The 25,534-nt window shown below is 46.7% G+C and overlaps 1 protein-coding gene and 1 pseudogene across 19 annotated transcripts in view; one reads left to right on the top strand and one right to left on the bottom strand.

Moving 5' to 3' along the window:
* ATXN7L1 (ataxin 7 like 1) overlaps nucleotides 1–25,534 on the top strand; it is a 269,394-nt gene that overhangs the window by 54,732 nt on the left and 189,128 nt on the right. The gene's annotated exons all lie outside the window — the stretch shown is intronic.
* On the bottom strand, nucleotides 2,786–3,614 carry LOC102141009 (large ribosomal subunit protein uL13 pseudogene; annotated as a pseudogene).

Here is a 25,534-nt window from a genome sequence, read left to right as displayed (position 1 = left end):
GAGGCGGAGCTTGCAGTGAGCTGAGATCCGGCCATTGCACTCCAGCCTGGGTGACAGAGCGAGCCTCCGTCTCAAAAAAAAAAAAAAAAAAAGAATAAAGAAAATCAGGATTACCACTTCACAAGATTGTGGTGTAATCTGAAGAACACAGACCAATAAAAGTTCCTGACCAAAAGTAATAATAGCAAAAAAATAAAAATAAAAATAAAGATACGGGGTCAGAGGATCTGTTAATCTCCAGTATTAGCAAGACTCCTCCTTAGAGCCGTGGCTTCCAAGCTATTTTAATCATGCACCCTTATCAGTAAAATTTTTTGGAGCTGGAACCCAAAAGTATGTGTATTTAATTATAAATTACATGCACATACTAGTCTAATACATTACTGATACTATGAAACAAAATTTAAAAGTTAAAAAGGCAAGCTAAAAATAACTAGAACGAGAAGTTTTAATATGTTTCCCCATCCTAATAGATGATCTTGGGCATATAAAGCTCACTTAGAAACAACTCACTGGGAGGATGGAAATGAGGACTTGGTCATACCATCCACCATTGCTTAGCTATGAGATATTGGGCAAGCTACTTAATTCTAAGCCTCGGTTTCCTCATTTGTAAAGTGGTAATAAAAACACTACAATTTCCCTGGCTTCCTCATCATAGGGTGGCTGTGAGAATGAAGGTGTTTTATAAACTGCAGGGCACTCAGCACTCAACATGCAAACTCAATTGTGTGACCAATTAGTCACCTCCATGCCCCAGCCAATAACTTCTCCCTGAGTTTATTCTGTCACCCTAGATATCCTTCCTGTGGGTCATAAGAAGTAATGATGCGAAGGTGGACAAGTGAAGCAGTGAAAGTCTCTCATCCTTACTTAGAAAGAGAGACAAAACCATAAAGCAACCCAGGCCCAAATTCTGCAGCTAGTCAGTACCATCCTCTCCATTCACAGGAGAGCACCTTTCTCCCTACAGCTCCAAGGGTGTTATGTTATCCACACTATAGACGTTATGGATTTATTTTTGGAGACAGGGTCTTGCTGTGTTGCCTAGGCTGCCTTAAACTCCTGGGCTCAAGCAATCCTCCCACATCAGCCTCCCAAGTAGCTGGAGCTCCAGCTGTGTGCCACTGTGCCCAGCTGACATTATGGATTTTGAGAAAGTAAATCTATTGTTGAGAAGCAGCAATGTTGTTCCTGAGACTCGAAGAATTTCAGTGTGTCTAGCTGAAGAACAGGGAAGGGCTCTATGACTTCAGCAAGACAATTATGTGGGCTGCCTGGTGGCAAGTCATTAAGCCCTACAGCAGTGTCACCGAAAGGTGTCTGGGGCTTACACGCTTGGAGTATGTGCAATGTCACCATATAGCAAAACTGCATTTCTGGCATCAACCAAAGTAGAGGATTAATTATGCAAGGGGAAAATAAGATGTTCCAAGCACCAGTTAAAGGAAGTGTTGTGAGCACAGGAGCAATAATCACAGTTAACTGTACTGCGCACTTGCTTTATACCAGTCTGTGCCATGTGAGATCCCATTTAATCCTCACTGTTTCCATTTCCATTTTGCAGTTAAAGAAACTGAAGGTGAGAGAGGTTAAATAGCTTGCTCACAATCATGGTGGAGCCACAATTCAAATTCAGATTGCTGTCTCCAAAACCTATATCAGAAACCACTCTACTCTTCCACCTATCAAATGAGTTCTACATTTTCATCTTTGTTAGTGACTCCTCTCTCTGATATCCATATAACCAATCTTCTATGCCATTCAACAGGACAAAATTGGAAGGAGACTAGCGATCTCCTGTGCTAGCCACTCTCTTGAGGTTAGAAACCCAGACTCACTGCACAGGATCTTAAAGCAGCAGCAGCAGCAGCAGCAGGTGTGTGTTAGTCAGTTTTTTTGCATGACTATAAAGGAATAACTGAGACTTGGTAATTTATAAAAACAGAGGTTTCAGCCAGGTGCAGTGGCTCACGCCTGTAGTCGCAACACTTTGGGAGGCCGAGGCAGGTGGATCACCTGAGGTTGGGAGTTCAAGACCAGCCTGACCAACATGGAGAAACCCCGTCTCTACTAAAAATACAAAATTAGCCAGGCGTGGTGGCACATGCCTGTAATCAAAGCTACTCAGGAGGCTGAGGCAGGAGAATCGCTTGAACCCGGGAGGTGGAGGTTGCATTGAGCCGAGATCACGCCATTGCACGCCAGCCTGGGCAACAAGAGCAAAACTCCGTCTCAAAAAACAGACAACAACAACAAAAACAGAGGTTTCATTGCCTCACAGTTCTGCAGGCTGTACAGGAAGCATGGCACCAACACACCTGCTTGGCATCTGGTGAAAGCCTCAAGAAGCTTACAATCATGGCTGAAGCCAAAGCAGGAACAGGCATGTCACATGGTGAGCGTGGGAGCAAGGGGGTGGAGGGTAGGTCCCAGACTTTTAAACAACCAGATCTCGCATGAACTGAGCAGTAACTCACTTATCACCAAGGGGATGGTGCTAAACCATTCATGATGGATCCACCCCCATGATCTCATCACCTCTTAATAGGGCCCACCTTCAACACTGGGAATCACATTTCAACATGAGATATGTTGGTTTATTATAACTGAGTCTTCCAAGGACATGGAGGGAAATATGCAATTAAAAAAACCCAACCCGGCCAAGCACCATGGCTCACGCCTGTAATCCCAGCAGTTTGGGAGGCCAAGGCGGGCGAATATGACTTCCTGGTGATAGGTACATTTTGATGATTTTCTTGAATATTAGTTTGAAAGGCTTTGCTTCTATTGCTGTGACCTACAGGCATTAGGATCAGATGGGGTGGAGGACAGCTGAATGAGGCACACACTTTTTTTTTTAGGAATAAACAGTCTTTACTGGGCTCAGACCAGGAGTTCATGGATTTTGCGGGCCTCTGTGTATTTGTCAGTTTTCTTCTCCACGTTCTTTTCACCCTGTTTCCATAGCCTCATGAGCTGTTTCTTCTTCCGATAGTGTATCTTGGCTTTCTCCTTCCTCTTCTCCTTCAGGGTGGCTGCCACTGCCTGGTACTTACAGCCAACCTCGTGAGCCAGGTGCCCCATGTAGGCAAACTTTCTTGTAGGCTTCAGATGCATGACTTCGAGGGCAGCAGGAACCACCATCCGCTTTTTGTTGTCATAGGGCGGTGGGATGCCTCAAACAGCTTGAGGGGATCCAGGGCGGCCCGGCCTCGCTTAGTCTCGAGGGACAGCATGCCTCGAGGTCCGCCGGAAGGTGCGGATAGAGGCCCGGAAGTGGTAGGGGCCTCGGGATGTGGTAGAGAGACCTCGGAAAGGGTTGGTGTTCATCCGCTTGCGGAGGAAGGCCAGGTACTTCAACTTGTTGCTGTAGAAATAGCCAGAAATGTTGATGCCCTCATAGCGCACGACCTCTACCTTCCGCCCCAGCAGTACCTACTTAGCCACAATGGCCGCCAGGCGGCCCAGGACATGGCCTCGACCATCGAGCACCAGGACCTGCCCCTCTGTCATCTTCAGCAGCCCCCTGGGAAAGGATACTTTTTTTTTTAATCCCAAACACAAGTTAATGCAATTTGCTTTGCTCTAATTTTAAACTTTTTTATTGTTAAATATCCAGCATATACAAATTTTTTGTTACGTAGTCAACCCGGATACAGAAAGCTTCATAAAACAAATGTACAAACTCATATGAGGTCATCACCCTTTGTAGGGTCACCAAGATGCCATTTGTGAACCCTTCCCAGTGACTGATCCCCTCCCCACAAGAGTAACTTTGATCCTGAAATTTAAAAACTGAATTAAATCCAATGGGTAGAAAACCATAATTCTCAGCAAACTATCACAAGGACAGAAAACCAAACACCGCATGTTCTCACTCATAGATGGGAATTGAACAATGAGATCACTTGGACACAGGGTGGGGGACATCACACACCGGGGCCTATCGGAGAGGTGGGGGGCTGGGGGAGGGATAGCATTAGGAGAAATACCTAATGTAAATGATGAGTTGATGGGTGCATCAAACCAACATGGCACATATATATGTATGTATCAAACCTGCACATTGTGCACATGTACCCTAGAACTTAAAAAAAAAAAAAAATCCAATGGGTAGATTAGCTGTCCCCATGTGTTTAACAACAAGGGATAGAGTCATAATCTTTTCTAGCTGCAGTGTTTTGGGGTCCTGAGTGGTTGTGGTACCCCAGTTTTTAGGTAAAGCATTTCCCCTGGGTACATTATGCATTTTTATGCAGCTTTATCCTAGTACATGCCAGCTTCAATGCATACTGCATCTTTGGAGCCTGCAGACTTACCCAGTAGTGCCCAAACTTTTGGGGACCTCCTTTTCTGAATTATCTTAAGTTGGTAAGACAGCTAGATGGTTCCTTTCTTTTAAACCAAAGCTGTGTTAGGACAGCTGATCATTCAGCCTTGAATTTGGGCCATTACAGAGTTAAACCCTGAAAGAGTCGTTTGCTTTCACCTTGAACATTCTAAGACTGTTATACTGATTCTAAATCTATTTCAAAAGACAAGGGGCTGGGCGTGGGGGCTCGCATGCTGTAATCCCAGCACTTTGGGAGGCTGAGGCAGGAGGATCCCATGAGGATCCCTGACCAGCATGGCAAAACCCCATCCCTACAAAAAATACAAAAATTAGCTGGGCGTGGTGGCACATGCCTGTAGCCCCAGCCACTCAGGAGGCTGAGGCAGGAGGATTGTTTAAGCCCAGGAGGCAGAGGTTGCAGTGAGCTGAGATCTCTCCACTGCACTCCAGCCTGGGCAACAGAGTGAGACCCCCAACTCAAAAAAAATTTTTTTAATTTAAAAAGACAAGGATTTTAGCCCAGGCATCTTGTTAAATTGAGAGTCTGGTATCCAGCACTCATCAGGATGCTTTTGGAATGCTTGTGAAACCTCAGTGATTTTCTTACAGCTTCATTTGATTTTATATGACTTTTAACTTCTTATTTGGAAATAATTTCAAATTTCCAAAAACATCAAAAATAAGAATAGCACAAAGAACATTCTATAGCCTTTACCCAAATTCAACATTTATTTATTGAAACAGGGTCTTGCTGTGTTGCCCAGGCTAGAGTGCAGGGGCTCAGTCATAGCTCACTGTAACCTGGAACTCCTGGCTCAAGCAATTCTTTCACCTCAGCCTCCGGAGTAGCTGAGACCGCAAGTGTATACCACTGCGTCAGCTAATTTTTTATTTTTTGGGGTCGGGGGAGGCAGATAGAGGTCTTGCTATGTTGCCCAGGCTGATCTCAAATTCCTGGCCTTGAATATTGCTCCAGCCTCAGCCTCCCAAAGTGCTGGGATTATAGGTGTGAGCCATTGCCCTGGCCCAACTATTGTTAACATTTTGCTCCATTTGCTTTGTCCTTCTGTTTCTTGGGGATAGGCAATGGGGGAGAGAGAGACCGATCCAGATATATTTTTAATAGTCGCACATAATATTTTTCTGAACCATTTGAGGGCAAGTTACATTCTTCGTGGTATTTTACCAATTACTTCAGTGTATGTGTCCTAAGAATAGGAATATTCTCTTACATAACCTCAGTACAGTTTTCAACTTCAGTAAATATAACATGCAAGCATTTACTTTAATATAATCAGAAGAAAAAACCACCAACAGACAGTGGTTTATTTTTTTCTACACACTGAGCAGTAGGCTTCTATTTTCATGTGGTTTGCATACAGCAATCTTCAAGTCTAATTGTTTCAATCTTATTGAAATTGCTTTCTCCTGTATCAACAATAGGTAGAGGGTGCACATTGACATCTCTGTTTTCAATCAAATGTTTGTTTACTTTCTGCCCTCATTAGGGTCTCTAAACACATCAGAGAGATAATAAAAATAAATATCCCATCCGCTCCCAGGCCTTGGAAATGAGAGAGTAAACACCAGTATAATTTAACACTTTCCTAGTCCACTGGGAAAATGTTGCCTTTTTATGTCTACAGCCCTTTAGGAGGAGAAGCTCTTGGTTAAATAAAATATCCTTTGTATCCTCTTTGCTGAGCTTCCCCTCCTTGACTACTTTCACCAGAACCCCGCCTGCTGGGGTAAAATACTGGTAAGTGACCCATGCCTGTTCCCCCTGTTTTCTAAATTCAGTGGTCAATGTTTGTGACAGCTGTCATCAGCTGCATCTTACTGTGCTCCCCGCGCTCTGCAGTGCTCTGCAGGGTTCTCGGCTTAGAGAACTTAGCTTAGAACTCCTTAGAGTTCTTGGCTTGTCCCACATAGGAACGAACCTTCCAGAACATTCCAGCTCCCAACTGAAGGTGAGACAGCACAGACATTTCCCACTGGGGCCTCCACTTGGGCCAGGAACAGGTACGGTGAGGGTGGCAGCGATGTTGGGAAACTTCTTGGCAGCTTCCCTGAGGCTGCGGGGAAGGGAGCATTACAGGAGTGCTGTGCTTGGAAGTTTTCAGCAGCAGGAAAATCACATTTATAGGTTCTGAATCTGAACCATTTCACACTGAGAATTTTGCAATACTTCCTCTTTCTCCTCCTCCACCCCAACCTCTCATTTTGAGTTGCTTTGTCACCCCATTTCTCCTATTAAAAGCTAGTATATATAAAAATCTCTGGGTGCTGACGAGTTGATGGGTGCAGCACGCCAACATGGCACAGATATACATATGTAACAAGCCTGCACATTATCCACATGTATCCTAGAACTTAAAGTATAATAATAAAAAAAAAAATCTCAAGGCAGTGCATCCTTAAATTGTTTTCTATCAGAGTTTTCTAAAAGCAGTTTAAAATTCAGCCAGTGCCCTTCTTAGATTCTCCCCGGCCTCCAGACCCTCTCCCCAGAACAACCTCTTTAAAATCTTTTTGTTATTTTTTCTGGGGTTGACCCCTCTAAATTAGATGCTTAGACTGCGTTCCTGATTTATTGGTTTTAAACACTATCTACTGACTTCCTGTTAGAAGAATTTGGCCCTCTCGTACCACCCACCCTCACTTCTCCTCCCCATCCTCCCAGTAAAGCTATACAGGTGGGCAAAATTCATGGTCAGTGTTTACAGTATGATGGTGATTTAAATATTATTCACTAAGGAGCCAACTATTGTACTGGGATTCGGTGTCCTTTCTTATATAACTTTTTGTTTTTCTTTTAGTTAATAATCGCCCTTAAAAGACTACTTTTTCTATGAGATACCCATTGCACGTTCTCCCAAATGTCTACCAGTGGCATCTGCCAAACTTTCACAAGCATCCTGTGAACTCTCGGTCCCCAACTCCCGAATCCTCCACCTCCTGCTCCAGCCTAGACTTGTCATTCCCTAGGCAAGCTGCCGAGCATCATGCAGGGACTTTCTTTCGCTGTGCCTCTGAGGCTTAGATCCCTGTTTTTCTTGGACCTATTTCTTCCTACTTTTTAGTTTGTCCATTTTAGGGGAGAGTACATCCTCTGACAGCTTCCTGAGAAAGTGCCTGGGAGGCAAAGTTTTTAATGCCATGTGGGTCTGAAAGTGCCTTTGTCCTTCCCTCAGTCTGAATAATGGTTAGTTGGGTATAGAGTTTTCAGCTGAAAATAATTTCCCCTCCAACTTTTGAAGCTAACACTTCACTGCCTTCCAGCTTCTGGTGTTACTAATGAAAAGCCCAGTGCCATTCTAAGTCCTTGATGCAACCTGTTTTTCTCTCTGGAAGTTTATGAGATATCCTCTTTATCATTTTTTTAAAAAGCTAAGTGATCTCAGTGTAGAACATTTAGGGGTTTCAGAATCACACAACTCTTAATAATAAGGTAGAAAGTCAGCCTGCAGTGTACATACCTTTTCCTAGAGCCAAGCACAAAATGCAAATGTGAGATTTCAATGATTTCTGACTCTCAGATGGTCTTGCACCTGGTACTTCTCCCCCTCTTCACTCCATAATACCTGGTTCTTCAGGCACAAGTAAGCAGTTTTCAGAATGTCTGAGAGAGAGGAAATGAACACCTTTATATCCGTGTAAGAGTGATTTCACATCTTTTCCCTGAAGAGGCAAAACTGAGGTGGGGACAGAGGAATAGGAGAGCATTGTGGGTCCCCCTCCCCAGAAAGGACCAGTCCCATCTGCTGCCCCCCACCCTGTCTTAGCAGCAGTTCCATTTCTTATATGTTTTCAGTAAATAGTAAATGATATTTTGTAACAGTCCTATGAACTGATTGTTCTAGACTGGCAATTTCTGTGAAACCAAGTAATAAATACAAAGCCCCAGGAGGAAGCCATTCAGAACATTCTCTTCTTATTTAAAGAATTTATTTGTACATGAGATTTTCTGTATCTTTTCTGAATGTTTAGCCATGAGGAGTGAGAGACAACTTAAAATGTTATCTTTTAAATTCTGCAGGTATTTTGCAACTCTGTCAATCCCCTTTCTGACTCTTCTGCCCTCCTTTCTCATACATGATTCTTCCTCACATGTATTTTAAAGGATTTCTAAGCATTGGAGTCAATAAGCCCCTCTAATGACGAAGGAATTAAGAAGTAGAAGAAAGAACTAAAAACAAAAAGCAACTGCCTGAAAGTCAAGTAATCATAAAGTACCTATTAATAACCTAAAATATGTAAATATAATCCAATATTTATGCTAATGCATAGAGGCATCCTAGCTTTCCTATTCTTCAGACATAGACCCTGGGGGGGGAAAAAAAAAACAATCCTTCTGGAAAACACTGAATTGATAGTTTCTCTCCCTTCTCCCTATCCCCTTCTTCAACATCTTCATCATCATCACAATCATCATTGCCACCAAAGCTTCAAGTGGTAGGAGGCGGGGCAAAGATAAAGTTTATTGAGTTTTTAAAAGCTCACTGAGGTGAGGATAGTGAATTGCCAAGTCAGTGTCAGGGGGTCCATCAGCACAGCTGCTGGCACTGGGATCACAGTTGGAGGCCGAGTGAGAGAAAACACTGGATGGTCCCCAGGTAGAGAGGATACATCCTGAAGGGCAGGGTCTGAGCACCTGATGGATGTGGGACCCTACAGAGAATGGGGACTGCTGTGAAGTTGGGTTTATTAGACTGATTTCCTGAGGATAACGTCTCCTCTGGAAGGACAGCTTTTGTGTAAGGTGAAATGGAGGAAGAGAGGAAGAGAGGATTGAGGCTAGAGGGGCATTAAAAAGAAAGATTTGAGACTCGGAAAAGTGGGACTCATACTGGTGGGAGGAAATTGGAGTCCAGGAGAGATGGAGAAATTATCAGAAAACACCCAGCTATCTCAAATTCAGAATTCAGGTTCGGATAATGACATCCTAGGATACTGGGGGGAAAAAGAGAGAGAGAAAGAGAAAATTGCTTTTGGTAAGCTTAGCAGAGTTAGAAAAGGAGAGGTCCCAAAAAACAGAAAGTGGCCAAATGATTTTCTGGTTTCCAGAAAAGGGAAAAAAAAAAACAACTTAGTTTCAGAATTTACAGATAAAGGAAGAGTCTAGTGTGCATTATTAAAATTATAGATCGTGAATACTAGAAAAGAAGGGAGTGAACACCAGGAGCCAACCTGGGTTTACTAAGAACTGTGTACACCAGAGAAATCCCATCTCCTTTTCTCCTGGGCTGGGAGGCCAGGGAATATTATAGATATAGTGTCTCTGGTTTTAACAAAGCATTTGGCAAAAGTCTGTCATGTATGTGGAAAAGATGGAATCCACATGAAGTCATACAAGTAGGTAAATTCTTAACAGGTTGAAAGGCGGTATCTGTGGAGAAGTCAGTGAGAGCAGGGATCTTTGTTTTGGTGGTGGGGTGGTCTAGTTTGGTTTGGTTTGGTTTGGTTTTGTCTTGTTTTTGAGACAGGGTCTCACTCTGTCACCCAGGCTGGAGTGCAGGGGTGCAATCACAGCTCACTGTAGCCTCGACCTTCCAGGCTTAGATGATCCCCCACCTCAGCCTCCCAAGTAACTAGGACCACAGTGTGTGCCATGCCCAGATAAACTTTTGTAGTTTTTCTAGAGACAGAGTTTCATCATGTTGTCCAGGCTGGTCTTGAACTTCTGGGCTCAAGTGACCTGCCCACCTCAGCCTCCCAGAGTGCTGGGATTACAGGTGTGAGCCACTGTGCCCAGCTAGATCTTTGTTTATCACTGATGAATTCCTGACTCCTAGAGCAATGCCACAGTGGGTGCTTAGTAAATATCTGTACAGTGAGTGGGCCGTAACTGAGCCAGAGGGACAACTGTAGGGAAATGTTACAGACTTCTTTCCTGCCCCTGTCCTGCTTCGTTTCATATTAAGGACTCGAGTAAAGACGTTGATGATGTGCTCAGTAAAGTTTGTGGAGAACAGAAAGCTAAGCCTGAAAACTAGTATGGAAACTGACGGAATCAAGACCCGAATATCTTGCTAGTCTAAGTTACATCTCTCAAGATCTAAAAGTTTAACAGGAATATATGTAAACTACTGTTCTTGAGACTTGGAAATCAACTGAACAGGTACAAGAAGGGGAGATATAACTTAAGAAACCTTACTTTTAAAGTTCATGTGTTTTCATTGACTCCAAACTTAGTGTTAATACGGGTTATTAACATAACCCGTATTATGAGGCCCATTTCAGCCATCCGTGTTTGGATTCATCAGTTTCAGCAAATGCTTACTGCAGGCCTGCTCTGTGCCAGGGAGCTGGTTGTGTACAGAGACAGACATCCCCATCAACCCCAGGATAGGAGATGAGCACTAAGGTTGAGGCAGGGGTAGCATCCAGTGGGGCTTGAGAAGGGAGCAGGGTGCCTCCCTGTGCCTGGGGTGGTCCAAAGCGTTCACAGGGCAGGGGAGCTCTTAGGCTGAGACCCAGAAAACAGGAGGGAAAGGGGCAGCTGGCAGAGGAGACAGTTTGTCTGAAGACAAGGTGTGGGGGCCATTGAGAGTGGTCTGTTCAGTGAGCTGTCTGGGACTTAGCCTGTGAGGGAAAGAAGAGAGGTGGCTGAGGTAGGCCAGCAGGGAGGCCTTGGCCCACCAGGAGCTGTGGGGCCAGGGGAGAAATGCAGGTGCCAGTATGCGGCACTCTTGGTTTCCTCCTACCTCCTGGGCTGTTCCAACTCAGAGTCCTTTGCTAGTTTCTGCATCTCCCAGTTTCAGCTTTGGAGTGCCCCAGGCTCAGTCCTTGGCCCTCTTCTCTTCCCATGTATACTTTTATTCCTTGCTGCCCTCATCCAGCCCCATGGCTATAAATGCATTCTATTTGCATACATGTCCCAGACTCCTGTCAGCAGCCTGGGCTTTTCTCCTGAACTCAGGACTCAGACGTCCCACCACCTGCTTGACATCTCCAGCATTTAACATGTGAAAAACTGAATTGTTAGATTACCCCCTGTAATAGTTTGCTAGGGCTGCCACAACAAAGTACCACAAACTAGATGGCTTAAAATAACAGAAATTCTTTCTCTCTTAGTTCTGGAAACCAAAAGTCCCAAGTCAAGGTGTTGGTAGGGCTGCAGTCTCTCTGAAGGTTCCAGGGCAGAATCTGTTGCATGCCTTCCTCTTTGCTTCCAGTGTGGCTGGCCATACTTGGCTTTCTGTGTCTTGTAGCTACGTCACTCCCAGCTCTGCCTCCTTTATCGCGCAGTGTTCTCCCTGTCCACCTTCACATCATCTCCAGGCCTGTCTGCGTCTCTTCTCCTCATCTTATAAGGACACCAGTCATATTAGATTAAGGCCCACCCTAATGACCTCATCTTAACTTGGTCACTTCTGCAAAGACCTTGTTTCCAAGTAAGACCACATTCACAGGTACTGGGGATAGGACTTCACCATGTCTTTTCAGGGACCCCGCAACTTTCTTCATCTGCAGCCTTTCTAGGTTAGCTGATAGCCACTTCATTCTTCAGTTGCTTTGGGTGGAACTGTTGGCATCATCCTTGACTCCCATCTTTTTCTCCCGTCCACATCTAGTCCACCAGGAAACAGGTTAGGTTCAAAACCAACTGCTTCCCCCACCTCCACTTCTGCTGCCCTGATCTGAGCCACCATCACCTAAATTACTATAAAAGCCAAGTATCAGTTCATGTCACTCCTCTGCTCAAAAGCCTGCACAGCTTCCCACGCCACTCAGAGTCACTGCTACAGCCTTTCCGCCGCCCCCATGCCGTCCCCGGCTTCAGTGCCCTCTACGCTGGCTCGTGTTGGCTCCTGCACACAGGCTAGCTTCTTTGCTCTCCCTCATATGTCCTAGACTCTCCCCTTCGCTGGACCTTTGTGCTAGCTCTTCCCTCTGTGCGGAACACCATCCCCTAGATGTGCTCCAGCCTCACAATCTACCTTCTCACCTTATTCTAGTCTGCTCAGATATCACCTTTTCAGTGGCACCCTTTTTACAATTCCAGCCAGCCTTGCCACCCAGCCTTCCCAGCTCCAGTGGTTTTTTTTTTAGTAACACTTTCCCCTTTCTATACCAGACATTGTGGGGAATATGTATTGTTTGTTGTTTGTCTCACCTGTTAGCATGTGATGTATACAAGGCAAGGGGCTTGTCAGTTTTGGTCACCGGTGTTTCCCAAGTACCTAGAGCAGGGGAGAGCCAGGACTGGGCCCAGGTCTCCCTGGCTCCAAGGCCACCCTCTGGCTGCTGTGAAAGACGACTTTGAACTATGCAAGGGTAGATCTCTCCGACATCACATCTCGTTTATCCTCCCTGCCCCGTCTTTTGCCATCGTCCTCAGTGACTTCAGTATCTCTGTAAGCCTACTTGCTAAAATAGAAATTTTAAACTGTACAGAAAGAACATGGTGTTATGTTCAAGAGATGGAGTCTGGGCTGGGTGTGGTGGCTCACACCTGTAATCCCAGCACTTTGGGAGGCCAAGGCTGGAGGATTGTTTGAGTCCAGGAGTTTGAGGCCAGCCTGGGCAACATAGTCAGACCTCGTCTCTACAAAAAATTTAAAAAATTAGGTGGATGTGGTGGCATGTGCCTTTTGTCCCAGCTACTCGGGAGGCTGAGTTGGGAGGATCACTTGAGCCCAGGAGGTCAAAGCTACAGTGAGCTATGATAGCATAAATATACTCCAGCCTGGGCAACAGAGTGAGAGCCTGTCTTGGGGGGGGAGGGGGAAAGGAGTCTGGAGCTACTCACATAGCAGGTAAGCATAGGCACCTCACTTCACCTCCCTGTGCCTCAGTTTCCTCATCTATCAAAAGGAGATGATCATGCTACCTTACCTCAAAGGGTTTCTGTGAGGGCTAAGTAAGTTAATATATGTAACCACTTGCCATGGAAACAGTGAGTACCATGTCAGTATTATTGTAAGAATATGTATCTGAACCTCAAGGACACTATGTAAATGAAATAAGCCAGTCATAAAGGATCAATACTGCCTGATTCCACTGATACGAGGTATCTAAGATAGTTGACTCGTAGAAGCAGAGCATAGAATAGTTGAGTGTCAGGGGCCAGAGGAAGGAAGAAGTGGGGTTGCTGCTCAGTGGGTATGGAGTTTCAGTTGTACAAGCTGAGTCAGTTCTAGAGATCTGCTTTACAACAGTGTGCTTATGGTTAACCATACTGTACTGTACACTCACAAATGTGTTAAGAGGGTAGATCTCATGTTATGTGGGGCTCTTTAAACCACAACTTGTTTTTTAAAAAGGATGTAATATATTAGTCACTAACCCTTTGTTTTACTGAATTTTCTCAAGGTTAAGGGACTTACCCAAGTGCTCGCAGCTTGCTAATGAAAGAGGATGACAAGAATGAAACCTCTGACTTCCAGGGCTCTTTGCCCTGCTCCAAGTCAGGCATCAGTCCTGTCCGTCAAAATCCAGATTATCAAAGGACCATAGTATAAAAGGGCTCTGCAATATGGGGAGGTGCATCCACCCTTCCTTGGGAGAAACGCCTCACATGTTGGCTTCATAAAACGCTTCTATGCCTCATAGGTTGGGCAATGAGAAATAAATAATCCAGACAGTGGTGTTTTTGATAGGTGGCTAGAGCTTCCCAAACAGGGGGAGTAAACAAAAGAACCATCTTAATTTCAAGCTTCATTAGAACTACCAAAGACTGAAAAGTCATTTTTCAAAATGGTGGGTGGTGCCAGGGCTCTATCCCCACCTGGAAGGGGCACTTGATCTGTAAAAGCAGCAAAAATAATTGTGTCTTTTATGTCACTTGGGTAGAAGCTCCTGTCCCAATTAATTCTTATCTCCTCCTCCCTTTATATATATGCTTGGGCTAAGTGACATCCTAGCAGTTTCTTGTTTTGTTTTCTCTCTTCTTAACAAGGAATTCTCTCTGCTTAGGCATTTTAGGTGCTGATTTTTCTCATGTCCCAGAGATGCTTCTAATTAGTTGATGCTTCCTTCCCATAATAGTTCACCACAAAGAGTGGGTTTGGACTGGAGGAGGGAGCAATTTTGTCATCTTGTCAAAGTGCCGCTGATCAGGTTGGCTTTCCTGAGTGCTCATTCATTTTTCCACCTCTCTGGAAATGGAAGCAGCAAGCAGCAAGCTCCTTGCTGAGTGGAGCTGGAAGTTGCTGGGTTTTGCTGTCTCCCCAGTGCTCCCCAGCACCCTTTGATGAAATGCTGCCTCGGAGCCTTTGCAGTAGAGCTTACTAGAGAAATTATCTTTTCCTTTCGCATCAGTGGAAAAACACTCAGCTGGGGACAATATGGCAAAAGCATGCCACTGTCACCTTGTCCCTGAGTAACCTGGCACCCATCAGGGCTGCCTGCAGGTCCTTGTGTGTCCCGGGGAGAAGGTATATAAAGGCCTCTTCCTTTTGCCGCACTCTAGGAGCACAGTGACCCTCCAGGCCAAGGACAGTGCTGCATTCTTGGGTAGTTCTGACATGGCAGAAAGAGTCTGTGGACACTAGAGATCCACGAATTATCCTCCAGTGCTTCCGAGCTAGAAGGAGATGCTGGCTCGGGCCTTCTTTAAGGACTTGGATCAGTTAGCTTTTGCTATGCAACAAACCACCCCAAAACTTGATGGCTTCAGACAGTAAGCGTTACTTACTATGATCCTGTGGGTCTTCTGGGTGTTTCTTCTGGTGTGGATAGCACAGCCTGGGCTGGATGGGCAGAGAGGCCCTCCCTCACCTGTCTGGTGGTTGGGAGGCTGCTCGGTCTGGAGAGGTCTGGGCAGGAACTGCTCACTCGTGCTCCGTGTGGGTCTGTCCACGCCACCGCAGCCCAGCCCGGGCTTTCCACATGAGGGTTCCAAGGAGAACAAGAGAGGGCACACAAACCCAGTGCAGAAGTATTTTGTAAGTATCTGTCACGTTTGATGATGGTCTGTTGGTCAAAGTATGTCCTGTGACTGAGCCCAGAATCAATGTGAGAAGAGGGCACCCAAGGGTGTGAAGATAGGAAGGTGTAAACAACTGGGGGACCATCCCTGCAACAGTCTACCCAGGAGTGCCACGTCAGAAGGTGTGTCCTGTTCTCACCTTGCATGGGTTTGTGTCAGTGTGGGGCGGCTCTTTCAAGGAAGAAATGAAAGGCTCTTTTGAGGTAGGGAAGCACGGTGGAGTTTGACACACGGTGTTCAAATTCTGCGTAGCGTTGACCAGCAGTGTGACATCGGGCAGGGGACTTGACTTCTCTAAAGCCTGGGTTCTTCACCTGTAAGCTGGGTCTGGTCAAGTCTCCCTCGTGAGGTTCTTCAGGACACTAACTGATATTTGTGGAGCAGGGTGTGTGGCATGTGGTCAGCACCCAATGTAGCTGGCATTGTGGCGGGGCAGCAGAAAGGCAGCTATGCTGGGAAGTTGGACGGTGCCAACTCCTGGGACAACAGGTGGTCATCCATGCACAGGAAGCTTGGCTGGACCCCTGGATGGCAGTGTGCCCTGGCCCAGGAGGCCAGGTGAAGATGGCAAAAGGGAAAAGGAGGCTCTACTGGCTTCTTGCAGACTAAAGCCCCGTTCACATATTTGTAGTTTAAAATTGAAACAAGTCACCCTTTCTTAGTTGTACATCCCCCAGAGCAACTGCCAGTTGACTTCCACACCCTATTTTTTCCCCAGAGCTTTCACTCCTTGTCAGAGGCGGCGGACACTGCAGTGCTTCCCACGTGGCTTCTCTGTGCCTTTGACTCTGTTGCTGGGTCCTCCTGGACACTTCCTCCTGACTCACCTCTTACCTCTGCGAGCGTTCCTCTCAGCTTCCTTCACTGGCCCCTTCCCTCCTCTCATCTTCTTGTTTATTGGTGTTCCCCAAATTCTAGCCTTAACCCTGTTGTCAGACAACACTGTTTCACAGGGAGACTCTGCACAACCCCAGCGTGGCCCCCGCCTGCTCACGATGTCCCCACTCTGTCTCGCTGGCCCCAGCTTGCCTCTTGGACTGCAGATCAGTTTCTCACACTCAGTAGGCTGCAAAACAAAGCTCTCTTCCCCATATGTCCTCAGTCTGCTCGGGCTGCTATAAGAAAGTACCATAGCCTGGGTAGCTTAAACAACAGAGATTTCTTTCTCACAGTTTTGGAGGCTGACACCCACGATCAGGGTGCCCGTGTGGCGAGTGGACGGGTGCTCTCTGGGCAGAGAGAGCCCTGGGTCTCCTCCTCTCCTTACAAGGGCACTAATCCCATCATGGAGCTCCACTTTCAGGTCCCCATGTAAACCTCATCATTCCCCAAAGGTCCCATCTCCTAATACCACCTCACTGGGGGCTAGGGCCTCAGCACATGAGTCCAGGGGGATGCAGTTCTGTCTCTAGCACCATGTAACCTGCATTCCCATCTGTCTCCCCCCGTTCCCAGTAAGCCAAGCCAGGAAGCTCTAAGTCATTTCCCACAGTGGTCAGTTCCAAATAAATGTCTCTCGGGTCCTGCGTCCTCTCTGTCCCTGCATCCCCAGACCCTGCAGCAGCCCTCTCACCTCCAGGCGTGTTCCAGCAAGCTCAGCATTGCTTCCAAAACAAGCACCGATGACTGCTCTCTGCATTCTCTCTCTCATACTCATGAGCACATGGTAAAACCCTGCCTCGCACCTCTCTGGCCTTATCTCCTGCCCTTCCCCCCAGCATCCTCATTCCCTGCTACACTCACCCACCTGTGGCACCCTCACCAGGCCAGCACGTCTCACTGCACTGCATTTGCTCTTGCTGTTCCCACGACCTGGGCTACTCCTCCGCCTGCGACTGCCTGGAAGCTTATGCTCATCTGTCAGGAACTTACTCTGGGGTCATCCTGGTGAAGCTCTCCCTGCCCTCTGCCGCAGCATGAGCCACATACATGTCCTGTTTATCACTTGCCAAGTGTACTGTGGGCTTGTGAGTCTCGGCCTGTCCCCTTTCATGATCTGTGAGCTCCTTGAGGCCATAAATCATCACATTCATTTCTCTGTACCCCAGTGTCTGGCATATAGTCAATGACAATAAATAAGTGTTGGATAAATGAGTGAGTAGATGAGGGCAGTGGGTGAGACCAACAACCTCCTGTTTTCCACACTGAGTCACCCCAGGTTCCCCATTGGCACAGGTGCCACTAGCTGCCAGCCCCCTGAACTTCCTGCATATCCAACTTACCAAGTCCTGGAGCAGCTGGAGTTCTCCTTCCCACCCTACAGCACTAAGGCCCCTGGCAAGCTCTCACCCGCCCCCAGGAAGGCCCCTCATAGAGAAAGCCCTTGGCACCTTAGCCAGAGCTCATGGCTCCCTCCTCTAGCACGCTTTGCCCTTTCTGCCTGCTTAATCATGCCACTTTATGCCATCCCATTCTCTAACTGTCTGGCTCAAGTTAGCCCTTTATTACATCAGCTCACTCTACTGTCCGGCTCGTTCATTGTGTTAAGTGTGTATGTTGTTGTCCTAGCTGATCCTCATTGTAGACAGGAGCTTCTATTCTTTATTGGTTCTTGGACATTTGGTAAATGCTACACCACGGGTATTTATTCATAACTGACCTCAGAGTTCTTGTTACTTCCCTGCCTGCCTGTCTCCCTTTCTCTCAGCTGCCCTCCTCTTTAAAAAGGCACAGTGTCCTAAGAGTTAAGATTCAGCAGACTTGAGTTCAGGTTTTGGCTCCAGCATTCCCATACTGTGAGACTGGGAGCCAATAGCTTAACCTCTTTGAGCTTCTATTTCCTTATCTATAAAATGGAGATAATGTCACCCCTGCAGGGCTGCTGTGAGGATTAAATGAAACAATCAATGAACAGCACTTAGCACAGTACCTAACATGGAGTAAATACTCAATAAATGCCAGCTGCTGTGATTGATGTTTTTTCAATAATATTATTTTATCAATAAATCTTTCCCTTAAGGATCTGTCAGAGACTAGCCCCAGGCCAGCACCTAACACATAGAATAAGTGTTTGTAGAAATGTCAGGCAAGCATGCAAATTTATTTCTAGGGCTTCCCTGAAATGCTTCCCCTTCCTTGTTAGTTGGAATGAGAGGCTAGTTTTCTCTAAGATGTTTCCACTCATCTCCAACAAGAGCTTCCTTCTTATAAACACAGCCCATGTTCTGAACCTTCTCTTGGGTCGGGGTGGGTTACGCTGGCTCTTCACCCATACACGCACATGTCTGGACAGCCAGGCTCAGGAGTCCCTTCTTAATCTGGCCTTTTTGGAAGCAAGACAGCTAGACCCTTCCCTTCTATTCATATCAGATTTTAGGGTTTGCTTTCCTGGTTTGATTTGGTCTCAGCATAGCTATCACCTGTCTTGAAGGGCTTTTCTGGGAAGACACCCTGAGGGACCTGACAGGGCATCCAGGAAGACTCTGCTTCAAGGCCAGGAACGGAAGCTGGGCCCCTACTTCTAGCCTCTGGAGCTTGGCCAGGCGGAGGGATGCCCATTTCTCTCCCTCTGGTCAAGGCTGGTAGAAGTCCTCCCCACTGAGAGTCAGGGAGGCGACAGGGACACAAACCCTATTGAACATAGCTCTTGGTCCCTTACCTGTGGAGGGTTCCTTCCTGGACCACTTAGCCGTCTCAGAGAGGGAACAGTATTATAGTCCCATCTCTGATCACTGGAGAGGCAAATCAAGCACATGATTCTCACCCCTGCGCCTTCCCTATTCCAGTTCATAACTGGGTGGAAATAGATAAAATCATAGGCTGTTCCTATGGGAAGGTACCCTTGGGGAAGTCTAGGCCAGTGCCGGGTTGAACAGCTACATCAAAGTTACCTGGAAAGCTTTGTTCCAAAATGCAGATTCTTGCAATGGATGCATATCCAGAATTTCCAGTTCAGTCAGGCTGGCTGGAACGCAGTCATCTGTCCCCTAAGAGCTCCTGAAAGATTCCAATGCACAGTTAGGTATGGACCCATTGACCTGTCCCATTGCCTTATCTCTTTTTTTTTTTTTTTTTTTGAGACGGAGTCTCGCTCTGTCTCCCAGTCTAGAATGCAGTGGCGCCATCTCGGCTCATTGCAGCCTCCGCCTTCCAGGTTCAAGCCATTCTGCCTCAGCCTCCTGTGTAGCTGGGACTACAGGTACCAGCCACCACGCGCGGCTAATTTTTGTATTTTTAGTAGGGATGGGGTTTCACCATGTTGGTCAGGCTGGTCTTGAACTCCCGACCTCAGGTGATCTGCCGACCTCAGCCTCCCAAAGTGCTGGGATTACAGGCGTGAGCCACTGCACCTGGCTCCCACTGCCTTATCTCACCAGTAAAGATATAGGGTGTTCTAGGGCCCCAGAGAGGTCTCATGCCTTGAAAAGTTAGTGATAAAGGCCCAGAGCACCGAGGATACTGCTCAAGTTCTGCCACCTTCTCACAACAGCCAGGGCTGGAGTCGTCCCTCCACTGGATAGGACCCTGGACATCAGGGTGGGGCCAGCAAAGGAGCACTGACTCATGGGGTCCCAGTAGGCCACGTTCCCAGGGGAGCTGAGAAAGAGCTAGGGCAGAGAAGAAGGGCCCTCGGCCATTTCTTTCAGAGTCCTGTGGTGTGGATGCATGGATGCCGTCTGCCTTGGCCCACTGCCCTTCCTGGCCTCCCATGGCAATGTAGGGGCCACTCTACAACCCACCATTGCTGGGCAGGTGCAGAGTAAAGCCCGTGTGTTGCATTGAGTCCTGTTAAGAGTCTAAGTGGAAGTTGGCTGGCTGATGGATTTGACACAGGGGTAGAAAGTAGACGTGGGACAAAGTCTGAGTTTACCAATACAGGCAACTCCAAGTCCTGAATAGATTGAAGGGTTTTTGTTTTCTCATGTGGGCATTTGAACCTTCTAGAAAGATGGGACCATCCAGAGATACCCAGCCTTGACCCCAGCAGTTTACACTATGAAGCCACTGGAATCACAGACACAAACCCCATAGAGACAGGTCATGCCTCTGAATCAGAAACTTCATTTAAACCAGGAAAAACAAAACTGTGTGAGCCCTGGGCAGCCCAGGAAGGGGAAAGCCCCACGCTGGAGCCAGGCTGCTGTGCTGGGTGCTGGAGGGAGCCTTCTGCCGCCAGGAATTAAGGGCCTGGAGCTGCAGTTCCTCTAGACTGTGTGGCCGGGCTGGTGGTGTTACAGAAAGGTGGGATCTTTGTTTTTCCTGGTAAGCGAGAGGCAGTTTGATGGCACTATGAAAAAGCTTCCTCAGGCATGCAGACCTTAAGTAAATAAGAGCACAAAAATAGATTTTTCAAACCGTGTCCTTCCAGAGCATAGTAGGATTTACTGGGAAATTGGATTGAATTTTCCCTGACTCACCTGACTGCTGAGTGGAGGAATTTAAAGGAAAGGTCTTTGTTTCCCCAGTGGTATCTGCTGAAACAGGGCCAACTGCAGGGCTTACGGCTCCTTATGGGTGACCTTTTAAAAGGCAGCTGGGGGTGTCTGAACAGCAGGCTGGGGAGTGGGGGCTGACGCTTACCTAGACCACCTTACCTCTGAACCCAGAGATGAGAGATTGATTGTCCAACCTCTGCCCCATCCGCATATTATAGATTGGCTTCCTGAGGTATAGAGGCCACTGGGCAGCCCTCGGGAGAACAGAGTTGCTTTTCTAGTGCTGGTGAAGGATTGGCCCTGAAGCGTCCATGCCTTGACTCGTTCCACTTGGGTATCAAGACTGCAATTTGCTAGATGGTTGGCCCAAAGCTAGGGTTTAGGGCATGACCACAGAGCACAAGGGAAGTTTTCTCTTGAGCCAGGCTGTGCGGATTAAAATGCTAGAACATCATTAGCATCTTAGGAAGGTTTTCAGACACCAGGCTTCAAGTGACCCCAAACCTTCCCAGACCTAAATTTAATGCCGTGGGCCACATTCCGTAGAGTTTGGGTTCCTGCACAGAACTTTATTATGGATGAAAACCAGTGGTGTGCCAATACAGTGGTTCTCTGAAGAAATGTAAAAGCTTTGATTTGTAGTGTTTGCCAATGTTCAAGGGGTAACTACTCCCACTGTGCCAATTTCAAACTACCAATGTGAAGTCTCTAAATATGAAGTTGGGAAAAGATGTGCACAATTGGCTGTCATGAGCAGTTCCATGCGGCTCCAGCACACCGTTGAGCTCATGGACCTCCAACACATATATCCAAAGAGCTCACAAGTAGAGGTCATTCAGAGGGGCAAACTGAACCATGTGCCAGGTGTACCCTCAGTACCCCTGCATGTACAGAACACTCTTTCCCCTTAGCTAACAGAATCTTTTAACTAGCAAGAAGTTCCATATTACCAGATTAATACTGGGATATATCAGTGGGTGTCTCTACTTTAGTAGTGATCACGATAGGACAATGATTGGCTAAGTTTAGGAGCTATCAGATTCCTTGAAGAGCTTGCTTAAAAGGCATCCTGCTCGACTCCACGCCCCAGAGAATCTGATTTCCTAGATCTGAGATGGGATCTAGTCATCTGTATTTGGCAAGAAAGTTGCAGGTCGTATTCACACTTTGAGAAGCCCTCATCTACTGTTTGCTCACCCTGTGGCTTAGATGCCTGGAAGTTCAAAGTCTGGTGACTTTTAACAGTGATTTTATTCTTCATACTAACTGTTTTGCTCCAGAGAAACTTCATACTAACTGTTTTGCTCTGTGTTTTTTTAAGTCCCACCATGCAAAATCTGATGCTAAACAATAATATGTATTGACAGCATCCCAAATATCAGACATCAGACATGTGTTATCCCATGTTATTCTGACAACTACCCTATTATTACCACCCCATTTTGCAGATGAGGAAACTGAGGCCCAGAGAAATTTCCCAAGGAGGTGGTACTAGAATTCAGTTTCAGGCCATCTGACTCCAGAACCTGCATTCTAAGCATAACACTGGGCTGCCTCTATAAAATAGTGTTCCTTTGAGGGTCTTTGGCTTTTTACTGAGCTAATTCAGGCTAAAATTCAGTTAAATTTCTTGAGCATTTGAGTACCTATAAGATGCTATCACTGGCATAAGTTATCTCATTTAATCCTAGCAGCAACCTTACAGGGGAGGTAAGACACTGTTTTCTGGAAGAGGAAAGGGAGATCCAGAGATGTTCTGTGCTTGCCCTGTATTGCACAGCCAGCTGGAGGCAGAGCAGGAATTTGTTGCTCATTCCACTACCCCACAGCTGCCCAGCTAAGTTTCCTGTGTGGTTCTTTAGTCTAAGGCAGCTTTGATTCATTGGTGCTTTTTTAAGCATTTGAGCACGTTTCTGGCAGTCTTCACTTTTGACTGATAAATGTCTGTGTCTGTATATAAAACAGTGTACGAATGGGAAAGACAGCCGTATCCACCACTATCTTTAAACACCAGACAGAGTGGGCTAAGTGCAGCACTAAGATGCAGAGGAGCATGCAAATACAGAGAAAGTGTTTGTTGTCTCTTCAGGAATTGAAGAAGGCTCCCTGAAGGAGGTTACACCAAGCTGGACCTTGAAGGATACATAGGATTTTGGCGAGTATGGAGGGAGGAGTCGGGAATGGGCAGCGGTGAGAGAGGATTTGGTGGAATCTGAAGCTGGGAACCCAGGGACTGGGGCCCAATCACAGGGCTTCATGAATCTTGCCAACAGTGTCCCTTTTTTCTTTGGCCCATAACTAGTTTCATGCTTGACATGTGATTAAGGACACTGTGATTTTTCTCCTCTAGCTGATTGATCTTATTTTCCATTACCTTAAAACAACTTTTTGTAGCTCTTCTATGGGGGAGTTTTAATTCCTGGGCCCTTGTGCTTTAAGCCCCAGCATCTTCAAAGTGGTCTTCCAGGCACAGGCTGCTGGCTTGAAGGGCCCGGATGTGCTGAGATGCCCCAGTGCTTCTTTCTGTTCCCTTAGAGCAAAGGTGTATTTCTGTCCCTTGGCAGCATTGGTGCAGTCGATAGCCAGTCCAGCTGGAGTGGTTCTGGCTCCCTTTATAAGCACCCATTCCTGGGAGAATGCCTTGGGATGTCTGTCAGCAGCTTCGTGCAGTCTGGCTGTCCTGGTGGCTGGAGTGCTTTGAACACCGATTCCCAGGGACATTACACAGTTCCTTTCCACTGTTTTCTGGCTCTCCCAAGTGGACACTGACCTCGATGGAGCCAAATGGCACATTTACCTCTGAGCTCTGGCAGCATCATTTGGACGATTATTGTAATCTTGAGGGACTTGTGGGGCTCCAATAGCGTTGACTAAAGGCCTTCCATAGGGGGAAAAAAAGTCACAATTGCTTTGCCAGTTAGAGATCAATCACAGCCAGAGCCAACTTCTGCTTTCCTCTTGGAGACACTAACAAGTGCCACAGGATCAGAGGTCTCTCGCCCTAGACCCTCTGCATAGGAGCCCAGCGTGGCCGGTAGGACCCATTAAGACCATCAGCCGTGGGATTGCCTGTCATTCCTGGACTCTAGTCTCAGGGATTCCAAGCAGTGTGTCTCTTCTTCATCCCTGAATCTTCAAGCAGAACACTGATATAACCCCCCACCACTGAGCAGGGGTTGGTGTGTGCAACATGATGGGGGAATTTTCTGGAGTGGGCATTTTCTTGTGGTCTCCATCACATGTTCTGGATGACATTTGTAGTAATAGCTTGATAGCTGAGGCCTGCTGTGATGCAGTCCCACTGGCAAAGGCCTCTCCTTGTGCCTTTACAAATGTCACGTTCCTGCACGTGCAAGGCACTGCAGGAGGGCTTCTTTATGGACTCTGCTTCCAGTGTAGTCCTGCAACATGTCATCCAGGAAATCTCTCAGAATGCTGTGTTGGGACAGGTGGTGCATCTCTGTCTGTGGTAGAGGGATGCTGCTGCCTGGCGCCTCCTGAGGCCATTCAGTCCATTTCTAAATTAAAATCTCTAAACAGTAAAAGAAGACCTAGTGAGAACTGCTTTTCTCATCATTGTTCTAATCTTAGCAGAGCTATGAGAGCCCTCAGTACAGGGTTTTGGCTCCCACAGACAACTGATCATCCGCCCCATTTCTTTGCCTGGGATTCCTGTCTTTTTTCATCCGAATAAAAGAAAAGCCTCTTATCATGTGAATCTCAAGAAGCAATATGGCAGACACCAAGTTCTTCAGTATACCTCAGGGTAGCTATTTTTTGATTCCAAAGTCTACTTAAGTGTCAGAGAGAAGGCTGAATTCAGTTGCCTAAAGGAGATCTTCAAGGAAGACTTCTACTTAGCTCCTACTGTGAATGGAACTATGATAGGGTGGGGAAGATGAAGATATGCCTGAGCCTAAGACAGGCAGAGGCCAAGGTGAGTGCTTTGCACAGTTATTCTCTTGGCTACCAAGGTCATCACTGTCTAGTCAATCAGTGAGATCTCTGCCAGTTTGGGCTCAGATTGCCAACATGTGCCCTCAGTTAGCCCCCTGCATGCTGACCCAGTGTCAGACAGTGCAGAGCTGGGACAGGAAGGGGAGGGAGAAGTCTAGATCTTCCAGGCCCAGGATCATACACAGTCTCGATGTCAATGGCAGCCGGAAGTCAGGAAGTAGAAAATGGGACCAGAGAGAGCATCCAAAAAACACCCAAGCCCATCCCAAACACTGGTTCTGAAGGGGGGCCTTGTTGAGTGCAGAGTAGTTGTGTTTGCCATGGGGTGGGGGGAAGGAGCAGCTTTCATGCACTTGGCATGGTGGGCACAGGAATAGACCACTTCTCCACTGACGGCTCACCTGGAGCATGCCTTAGATTCCCTTAGTACTTATCTTCCAAGCAGCTCAAAGAGTGAATAAATAGAGACAATTATTGACCTCATAATCTTAGATAGCAGCATGGATATTAGGGCAATTTATTATCATTTACTACTTCCTCTTTCGAGAGAAGAGAAAATGAACGACTATGGAAAATAAATCAACTTCTTGGGAACCTCAGCCTCGTTAACATATTACCATTGATTAAGCAGCTACCACGTTACAGACTGTTTGGCTATGGAGATAGGAAGGGCGATAAGTCACAATTCCTGTCTTCCAGAAGATTCCCATCTGGTGAGAATCAGAGACATAAACCAGCCACTCTATGACAGCCTTAGGAAAGCTGCCAGGCTTTGCTGAGTGAGGGCGCACGAGGAGGGGAGAGAGAGGCTTCCCTGAGGAGGGGCCAGGTGAGTGGGAGAGACGCGTAGAAGGCCATGGATAATAACATGTTCTATTTTTTATATCCCTTCTATGTGCCAGCCCCTTCACAAATAAATCATCTAATTCC

The sequence above is a fragment of the Macaca fascicularis genome, chromosome 3 (assembly GCF_037993035.2).
Source record: "Macaca fascicularis isolate 582-1 chromosome 3, T2T-MFA8v1.1".
NCBI lineage: Eukaryota > Metazoa > Chordata > Mammalia > Primates > Cercopithecidae > Macaca > Macaca fascicularis.
Note: the sequence above shows the minus strand (reverse complement) of the source record. Positions and strands in the feature narration are given on the sequence as shown.